The sequence below is a fragment of the Zosterops lateralis genome (genome assembly GCF_965231275.1).
Source record: "Zosterops lateralis genome assembly, chromosome: 11".
Lineage (NCBI taxonomy): Eukaryota > Metazoa > Chordata > Aves > Passeriformes > Zosteropidae > Zosterops > Zosterops lateralis.
This window is the reverse complement of record NC_139771.1, coordinates 2,349,877-2,360,312: the sequence shown is the minus strand read 5'-3', so window position 1 is coordinate 2,360,312 and position 10,436 is coordinate 2,349,877.

Below are 10,436 nucleotides of genomic sequence, written 5' to 3'. Positions count from 1 at the left end.
ATGGGAGTAAAGCTGAGCAAATGAAGAAACCAGAGTGTGGCTGCAATCACACTGAGCAACCCCTGTGTGTGGGCTGTGCTGGGACCAGCTCCATGCCACCTTGGCTCCAGGGTGCTTGTGCCTAAGGAGGAAAGTCGCAGAGAGAGGACAATAAGAGCCACGGGGGCTTGACACTCACAGTCCCTTCCCTTTTTATTAGGGAAAAAAAAAACTTCCTACACCAGCCAGCCCTCAGGATGGAGTCAGTTGGGTGAAATTGGCCAGCAGCTCCCTGGCCATATCCCTACACATGGGCAGGGGACACTGGGACAGTGGGTGGGGAAAATGTGCTCAGATGCTGGGTGGGGGAGCAGGTGAACAAAGTCTGGGTATGTTCAGGGTTGATTTGCTCTCCTAAGTCGGCAGCTCGTAGCCAAACAGTGCTAACGGCCAGGAGAAGTAACAGCATTATTAACAGCACGAGCTTTTGGCAGTAAATTAAAAATCTTGGCTGCCGCCCTTGGCTCTGCTCTTGCCTCTTAGAAGACATTAATATCACAGTTCCCCAGCATTCCCATTATCACTTCATTAAGGATCCAATAATGATAAATGTGGATGGTTTTATTTTGCACAGAGCCTGATTAATGGCCAATAATTCACTAGGTGTTAATGGGGCCCTTCCTTCATGGAGGCGTTGGAAGGAGCTGCCTTTCATCTCCTCCACAAGCCATGATTTTCACTACTTTTGCTAATGTGATAGTTATAACACAAACCTTGAAAGAGTGGCTGAGGCCTCTTGAGAACCCTTGAAGAGCATCATGCCCAGGGCAACCCTTGCTGTCGTGGCCATTCCTCAGCATCTTTTTCCTCTTCTTCCTCTTCCTCCTCCCCTGTGCTGCTGGCAGTGCCTGCACCCAGATGCTGCCAGAGGCTGTCACCCATGTCTCAGGATAGTTGGAGACAAAACCAAAGCAGCAGATTCCTCAGGGATCAGCCCACCAGTGCAGTCACTGGGGCTCTCCATGGCCAATGTGGTGCAGAACCAGGCCCACCCTTGCAAGGGGGTGCAATACAAGGAGTGGGCTTGTGCTGGCCTCACCCCAAAGCAGCTTGGCACCCCTCAGCTGCATCCCAAGAGGGCTGGGGAGCCTGGGATGCAGGATGGAGTCCAGGCTGAGGCCAGCAATCCTCCTGCAGCACCCCAGGGGACAGCTCTGGTGGCTCCTCCGAGGCCGGCTCCCATGGCACACGGGCTGCTCTCCGCTGTAGGACCCCGGCGTATTGCACGGCTTCAATCCCTATATGAAGTGGGATGTATAATCACATAGGAATAAAAAGCCATACAAGACAGGAGGCTGTGAGATGCTCCATGCTGGAGGACAATGGGACAGTCCCTCTGCAGTGGCTGCCACAGCCCCCACTGGGATGGAGCCGGACCCCAGGGAGCCCCCAGGATTCCCCTCAGCCCCTGCATGGGGTCTGTGGGGAGACACGGGAGCCCTGCATCAAACAGAGAAGAGAGGCGATGTGTCAGCCAGGAGAAAGCTTGGGAGGTCCAGAGCTGCTGGAGAGTGAGCCCCAGGAGGTGTCAGCACTTGCTCCCAGCTAACAAGGGCCTCCCAGCTCCCTGCTAGAAGCTGTTACAAGACTTTCTCTGTGCTGCACCCAGACCTCCTCCCCTCTCACAGTGCCCATCTGGGAGCATCACCCTGCTGGAGCTCCTCCAGCCTGGGAACCCTCTTCTTGTACCACCATTGTCCCCTAAGGCTTTACCACCCCACCAAGGCAGTGGGTACCACAACCCTCTAGCACTATCTCAAACTCCTGGGGAAGGGAGAAAAAGGAGCCAGCCTCCCCCCTGTGGAGGTCAGAGCATCCTTCTCCATCTGACCAGGTAGAGGAGGGTCCAGCAGCTGGAGCAAGCAGTTGCAGGGAGCTGTCAGCATCCAAATCCCCTGGCAGCCCATTAGGAGCAACTCCTGGCTGCCTGCAGGAGCTCTTGACAGGGGGCCAGGCACTAGCATGAACAAGAGTGAATCCTCCTCTAAGGAGGTGGATGTGGGTGGAAGGAAACCAGGGAGCTGTTCCTCCAGTGAACACTCACGGAGCAGCACTGGCACAACCCTGTGTTCGGGGGTGGGGGGCAAGCAGGGCAGGCTCCCCTGAGAGCCCACCCAAGCAGTACTGGGGATGAAGCCAAGTGGTGGCCAGCAGAAAGGGCCGTTTGTGCCCCCTCCTCTCCTCCTGCCTTTCTGCTCACATCCCGGCAGCGATTCTGGCATCCACAGGATGTGAGAACTGGAGCAGTGCCCGGGGCAGGAGAGAACGGGTGGTGGTGCAGGCTCATGCAGTGCAGCCCAGACTGAGAAGGAAAGGGTCTTCTAGCTTAAAAAAAACAACAAAACCACAAAAAATCCCCAAAGCAAGACAACAAAACAAACAAAAAATACACCAACCTCCTCCCCTCCCCCCCCCAAAATACCCCAACAAAATCCCCCAAAGCAAAGTAGCAATACACTCTCTCTTTTGATGCTACGCAGCATCAAAATTTCTTTTTGCTGGCCCAGGACAGCACAGCCAACCAGCTGAACACTACAGTGATTTCTTAAGCTCCAGAGGGACTGAGCCACCCCAGACCCATCACCCTGGGCTCCTCTTAAGCCAGCGGGAAGAATTTCAAACCCCAGGCTGCCTTTCCATGCCACAGGGTAGGACTGGGAACATCCACACTCTTCAAAACACTCCCAGAAGCTTTCCTCCACCCCCAGTGCCCAGCTTTCTCCAGGGGCTGGAGCTGTGCAGAAGGGTGGACTCTGCACATCATCCCTCGTGGGATATCCCTGCCCATGCGGAATGGTAGATGGGCAGGAGTCCTGAGGCAAGAACCCCTGCCTGGGTCAATGCAGGCAGGGGGCTGCCAGACCCCCAAGGAAGGGAGAATCCATCCACACAGAAACTTTTTTCAGTACAAAACCCAGGGGGGGTTGACTTTCCACTTCAGTATTTCCAAGGCTCTCACCCATCTGCTCCAAGAGCTGTGAAGAGGTGAACATCAAACCACATCTCTGCCACGTTTTTGGAGGATGGAGAGGTCATTCCCACCGCAGAGGGAGACAACCCTGGCTTTCCCTCAGCGAGGCTGTGCCACAGAATTCACCACATTAGGCACCGTGGCTCTTTAAAAAGCACTAATCCCACAGCTTGAGGGGCTTGACCCAAGGAAAATCCCCAGCAAAACACTGGAGGGAACCGAATACCACCAGGGCTGCGCCGGCTCCGCGATCGCTCCGTAAGTGCTCCAAACCAAGTCAGCAATTACGGGATCATCAGCTGATGAATTGTAGGAAAAGATGTGTTTGTGAATCACTGCACCTCGGCTAGGTAAGAACACTGCCAGCGCTGTATTTGGGAGCAATTACTCTCCCCGAGCATGTGAATCATTAGGTATAATTACCCTAATAAATAAAAGGAAGATAACTCCAGTCTCCAGCCTAATCTAGATCAAGCAATTTTCGAGGAGAGCTGTATGAAATAAAACCAGGAGCACAAGACAGAGGGAAAGCAGGAAGAGGAGAGCTTCAAAACCTGGATGTTAATCCTTCAAACAGCAACTAAGGCCAGCAGGCAGCAGTGGAGTGTCTCCCACAGGTCCTCACTGGAGTTTGGCGGCAGAGAGTTTGCCATAGAGGGCTCAGGTTTGGATGCAGCAGGGTTGTCCCTTCCCAAGGTAGCATCCCACTGGAGCACAACTTCTCTTGGCAAAAGTTTCCTTGCTACGAAAATGCAAACAGGTTGGAAAAAAAAAAAAAAAAAAAAAAAAAAAAAAAAAAAAAAAAAAAAAAAACAAACTCCCAGATTTATTTTGGAGATGATGAGGGGACAACACTTACTCGAGTCTAATGAAACCATTTTGCTTTTCCCCTAGGAAACACTGGAATGAGAAAAAAGAAAACCAACAAAACTCTAAGCCCACCCCACTCAAAGTTGACATTTTGAAACGAAGCAGCAATTTTCTTCTCCATTTAAAATGTCATCACAGACTTTTCCTGTAAAAAAAAGCAGCTTTCCCTGAGTGACATTTTGAGGGGAAATGTTGACTTAAAACCAGAAGGAAACCCCCAGTCCATGCAATGAAATGTTTCAAGCTGCAGTGAGATTCCTTACAGGGAAAATGGTATTTTTTGCAGGAAGAAAACAAAAAAAAACACCTCCAACTACACATATTTAGTGACTTGAATTTCCCACAGGAAAAACCCATTCTCAAAGAGGCAAGACTTTGGGAAAGGATGGAGCAACATCACTATCCTGTCCTGGAGAAAACAGCAAACAGCATCCCTAATTCTGGGCAAGTTTCCTCAAAAGCTTTGCAAAGCAAAGCAAAAAAATCAGCAGTAGAGTCTGTGTTTGCCTTAGCAGGTGCCAGGCAGGTGGTGCTGGCTCTGTCCTGTCCCTGCAAGATGCCAGTGCAGGAGCTGCTCCTGCCCTGCCCAGCGCAGCAGAGGGGAAGATGCCAAGGCCAGGGGGTGCTGGCACTGGAATGGGGAGCCCTGGTGAGCAATGGCAGAGTTTATCCCACAGCCTTTGAGGGGAGAAATTGGATTTAGTCTGTTCCCTAGGGAGAAAGAGGATTGTGGCTCACTCCTTCTCTGCTTGCAAGACGGGCTGGGCTCTGCCTAGAGATGCTCCATGAGATGGGGCTGGGCCTGTGCTGCCTCTGCCTGGGCACTCCTGTTAGGTGGGGTTTGACCAGGAACAATCCATGCCTGGCCTCTCCCTGGGGCCACAGTTATTGCTGCCTGAGTTTTGTGTTTTTTAATAAACCTGTAATATGAGAAGCCTGCCCAGGAGAGCAGCAGGATTATTGGCAAATATCACTTCCCATTTGCCAGGCTTTGAGGGGCTTTAGCCACACGCATTAGCCAGGAGCAGAGAGAAGGACACAAACCACTGGGATGGGACAGACCAGAACTGAGCCCTTTGAACACAGGGCTGCAGCAAAATCCTGCAGACAAGTATCCTTCAGCCTCCAAAGGAGAGGGCTATGTGGGAAGAGCTGTGGAAACCTAATTAGCTTTTTGATATTAATGAATTGGCGCTGAAGCAAACAAGGCAGCAACAGTGCCTGGCACAGCTCCTGCTGCCACATCCCAGTCCTGCACTGGGCAGCCTAAAAGAGGGGGCTTGGTGGCACAGTCAGGGACATGGGGACCCAAAGAAACAGCAGCAGAGGAGGGGACATGCCACTGTGGGACAGGAACTGCTATGGGATGATGGCACAGAGAGGATGCAAAGCATGCAGGATGTGAGGGTACACAGCAGGACATGCCATGGTTTCAGCCACCATCACCACAGCTGACACCAGGACATGCCACAAGGCCACCTCCCCTGCCAGGGGCTTTCTGTAAGGCCAAGGCTGAGTCACTTCATTCCCGGGTGAAGCCAGCAGCCCAAGAACAGGGCATCCCATCACTAGCTATGTCAACAGGTGCCTGCTGGTTTGGAGACCTTCAGGCCAGCAGCTGGAAACACAAGGTGTGCAAATAAGTCTTCTGGACGTCTGTGTCTAAACCCCTTTTTAGGGGCTCCAAAAGCTTTTGGGGCACCCAACAGGCAAGCCAAGAGGAGCCATGGGGTGCAGAGCCAAGGGCCCATACCAGGGGTGCTGGAGACATTCTGTAATATTAATGAGAACTATTAATTATTAAATGCTGCTGGAGAGGGAAAGGAAGGAGACTCCCTCTTGCTCAGGAACAGCTAGTGACCAACAATTTCTTGCCTCCAAGGCTGACAACTGCTCAGGGAGGCAAAGGGGCTCCCTACACATCACCTCCAGCACTCTGGGTGAAAACCTAAGAGCCACCCACCAGCAGTTGCTGAATGCACAACCCAGCCACAGTCCCACCACAAACCACCCTGAGCTCAGTGTGATGCTAAAAACAAGCAACACAAGCACGTCTATGCAGAAGCATCACTTCAGGCACAGCTTTTTAATCCAGCTCACTTCTCCCTTGCCTTTACCAGCATGTCCAGCAACAAGCCCAGCCTAGGAGGTCACAGGTTCTACCCCAATGCCTGACTAACTTAACTTATCAGCACAGCCCCACAAAAACCCACAAACAGCACCACACCCTCCCCTCTACCGCTTTAACCTCTTATAAACTCTCCTGGAAAGGCAGGAATCACTGTGTGCTGCGCTGAGGCACCAGAAGTTGATTAAGCCCTAATTAATTGCATTAAGGTCAGCCAATGTACTCTGTTAAGGAAGAAAGCCAATAATTAAACTCCACGTGTGGTGTGCTTCTGCCATTAGCTCCCCAGGCTGCAGCGGCGGCGTCAGGCTCGGCGGGGTCACAAGCCAGCGCCGCTCGCCAGCACATGGCGGTGGCAATCGGGGAAATAATTAAGTGCCAGGCATAAAACCATCAGCACTTCGGCGGTCGGGTGACACAACCCACCCACCAGGGCTGTCGGCTGTGGGGCTGCTCGGGAGGGCACGAGGTGGAGGGGACAGCAGGGGGACACTCTGCATGGGGAGCATCCTCTGCAGGGCACCCAGAGCAGGATGTGGCCGTGTCTGGCCGGGCTGGCACGGGCCCCTACCCGGGGAGGGAAGCCCTCCGGGCCTCGACAATAGGGTTTTGTGTAGTCCCGACAAGAGCACCTGCCCCGGCGCTGGGAGCCGGCCAGGGGCACCATATGGAGGGGACCTGCCCCTGGCTGTGGCGGTGCTGTCTCGGCATGGGGCCAGTCTGGATGGGATGCAGCCCCTGGCACGGAGAGCAGCCCCTGAGCCATGCGGGATGAGACCGTGGGAGCCCATCCCCACTCCAGCCTGGAAATGTGACCACCTGGTACAGAGATGGTGGATACGAGGTGGGCATCAGTTTGTTCCTGGCCATGCCAGCCCCAGGTGCTCCATGGCCTGAGACACCGAGGGTGCTGCAAGGGAGCCCCAGTGGAGCCCAGCCTTGAGACAAAACCTTGCCTCGCCTTGGGGCTTTGCAGCAGAGCAGAGAGGGACAGGACAGAATGAGGGATGAGAAATGGGGCCCCACGGAATCTGGGGAGAGGAAGGAGCACAGGGCATGTGGGGCTCTGCCCCATCAATCCCTCCCTAGCAGCAAGCTCATTTAAGGTTTTTCTTTGCTCCCAGCTGAAAAAAATAAAGGCTAAGGTAATCTGCCTGCCTGTCCCTCTTTGTCTTGGGGATAATAGCAGCTAGCGAAGTGTGGAGCCCCCCAGGGCTTTGCAGATTAGAGCTTTCAGATATGTCTACAGTGAGTGCCTGGACAAAAAGGAGAGGTGGTGGAGCAGAGCAGGACGAAGGGGACCTCACAATGTCGCCCACTCCCTGCCTGCCTAACTGCATCTCCCTTCTCCTGCCCCTGGCCAGGTGGGTGATGAAATAGTGCCCAGGAGATGGGACAGTGGCAGAGTGCTCCTCTGAGTCTCCCAGCGTCAAAGGCTGACCTCACTGAGAAGCAGAGTTATGGCTATGTCACAGCAGCTTTTTGTTTTATAATTTACACTTTGACGATTCTGATAATGACACATCTGAACTGGGGAGGGGAGGAAATAGGGACAAAACCACGTAACCTGCCACAGAAATCTCAACAGTGTGAGCTGCTGCTCCTGTACTCACAATGACTTACTTCTCTGCAAGCCACCTACAGACCAAAAATGACTGGCTGGAGACATGGGAACCGCTGTACAGGGCTGAACTGCAGCTGGCTTTTCGATAACTCAAAGGGTCACTGGCGAAAAAAAAAAAAAAAAGAAACCCAAACCGGTTCCCCTGTTTCTCATGAGTTTTGTCTGGCAGCAGGCCTCCCAGCCCCAGCAACGAATGTCCGCTCAGGAATGTCTCCTGTCTAAAGCACACAAAAAAAGGGGGGAGGTGGGAGGAAACCCTACGCCCGGCCTTCTTTCCCTGTGGCCGAGTTCAAACGGCTTGGAGAGGGCAGGCAGGGGCAAGCAGGGGCTCGCAGCAGTTGTGCTGGGGCTCAGCAGCGCAGAGGCAAGCGGAGGGCAGAGCAGAGGAAGACGCCATCCCTTGTTCATCCCCCCTCCCCGACTCTCTGTTCCTGCTGTGGATGTCCACGCCAGCCCCAGGATGCGGCCAGGCTCCGGCTCCTGATCGTCCCCTGCTCACCCTCCCTCCTTCCCGTCACGGCACACGTCATTCCTCCAAACACGGCCCCTGGAGCTGGCGCGGCCGTGCCGACACCGGGGAGCCGGAGGGGCCCGGCCGGCGCTCCCCGCGGGGCTCGGCACCTTCGCATTCCGCTCCCGCTCCGCCCGGGTCTGTTTAGTTGATCAAAATCATCGGGTGCCCAAAGCCACAGCGGCATCCTGTAAAAGCAACTTCCTGGGGACAAGGAAGTGGGCGTTTTGTAGACCCTCATGTGTGCGTACCCCCCGAAACACCCCGCGTGCCTTCTGCGGACTGCCCACCCCGAGCATCGCCTCTTTCTTCCCTACATTTTAGAGCCAGCCTAGGGATGAAGAAGGAACCAGACAGAGCAGAGGGGATACAGAGACACCAGACAATAAATCCATGGCTAAACCCGTGGTCCTCAAGAGCCCCACTCTGGGCTCAACAGACCCCATGGTTGCTCTGCCCCTCGGGGTGCTCACACCTTTCCCTGGGCGCCCCATCCCCTGGGCGCAGCATCCCGCCGGCTGCCGCCCGGGGTGATCCACTGCATCCCACTGAAATTTTAGCTCCGGCCTCCGAAGCAGATGGAGATAAGGACAAAACTACTCCCTCGCTTATAAACAAGGGGCCAGATTCCGCCGCCAGCATCCGGCAGGCGATACCCGAGCCGGCGAGGCCAAGCCCAGCCACAAAGCGGCTCCATGCGGGGATCGCGGCCGGGATCCGGCAGCCTGCCCGCGGTACGGGGAGCGGGAAGCGCAGAGCACTCTTGGCTTCTCCCTTTACCTGAGGCTGCTGTGAATCCCAGCAGCGCGGGAGGAGCCACGCAGAGCAAAGGCGGCTCGGGGAAATGGGATCTCCGCCTGGGGACGGTATCAAAGACACATGCAAAAGGGAAAATAAAAGACCAACCCAACACCCCCCCCCCCCCCCTCCCCCGCCCCGTCCCTCATCCCCGTCCCTGCTCCAAACAAAGGCAAACCTGGGCATAGCAGCACACCTGAAACACAAGCCCCTGAGACCCCAAGCCCCCTGAGACCCCAGGCCAGGGTGAGGCCCCTCCAGCCCCACGGGACCGCCGGGGACCAGCACCACACACAGACCTGAGTGACAGAGATGCCCAGACCGAGACACGGGGGCCGTGATCAAAATCATTCTGGGAGAAAAATCCACCCCGGGGAAAGCAGCCCCGTGGGGGTACCTGTGTCAGACGAGGCCCCATCCGAGGGCCATCCCAACGCCGCCCTGCCTCGGAGCTGACAGGTATTTATGGGGGCGAGTGGTTGTCCCCCCGCGCTGGGGACCGCGGCTGGAGGGCGGCAGGGGCTGCCATTGGCTCCCGCGCCACCCGGGCAGCATCGCTCTCCAGGGGCTCTGCTAGGGCCAACTTTACAAGGGAAGCATTTTTTTTTTCTTTTTCTTTTTTTTTTCTTTTTTTTTTCTTTTTTTTTTTTTTTTTTCCCCCCAGCTGAAACAAAGACGGAGGCTCGAGCGAGCGAGAGCACGGATGAGAAAACAGGAGCAGGGGGGGAGGAGAGTGGGCTGGGAAAAAAAGTCCACACAAACCCACGGATCTTGAAACAAGAGGGAAGGATAAAAAAGAAACCAGAGGCTGCAGAGGTAGACGTGGAGATGGGAGAATAAAAAAATTGCAGAGGGAAGAGGCGGCAGCCGGGAACGGAGCAGGGAGCTCAGCCGTGTCACATGTATCACATCCCCGGAGAGCCACCGGCCACCCCGACAGCCCACCGAGGCCACCCGGGACGATGCAGTGAACCTACAGGGAGTCAGTCTCTCGCGGGCCGGGGCTCTGCGGGGAGAGGAGACGAGGGCTCGGCCCCTCAGGACATGACTCCTGCCTCCAGGGTGCTCCCCGCTCGAGGGGGCTCTCCCCCCGACTCCCCCGGCCCCACCAAGGCGGCCAGAGCAGTGATCACCAGGGTGAACGGGGGCCACAGCGAGCGGCCGAGGGTTCCCCCGAGGTGTCCCTCCCCCGGATCTCCCGGCCGCCAGGCAGCCGGCGCCCGACCCACGGCCACGGCAGCCCCTGGCACCCCCCGGCCTCGCTCTCCGTGGGCACCCGAGAAGCCCCATCACCCCGAGCCGTGCCCAGGACCACCGATCCTCCATCCCCGAGCCCTTCCGCCCCGGCCGGCTTGGCAGCTGCCTCCCTCCCGGCAGGATCCAACCCCAGCTCCGGCCCAGCGCCCCCGGCCAGCGGCAGCAGCGGGGACACCCCCGCGCCGGGCTCCGCCGCTCCCATCCCCGGGGCCGGTACCGGCCGGGCAGGACTCGGGGC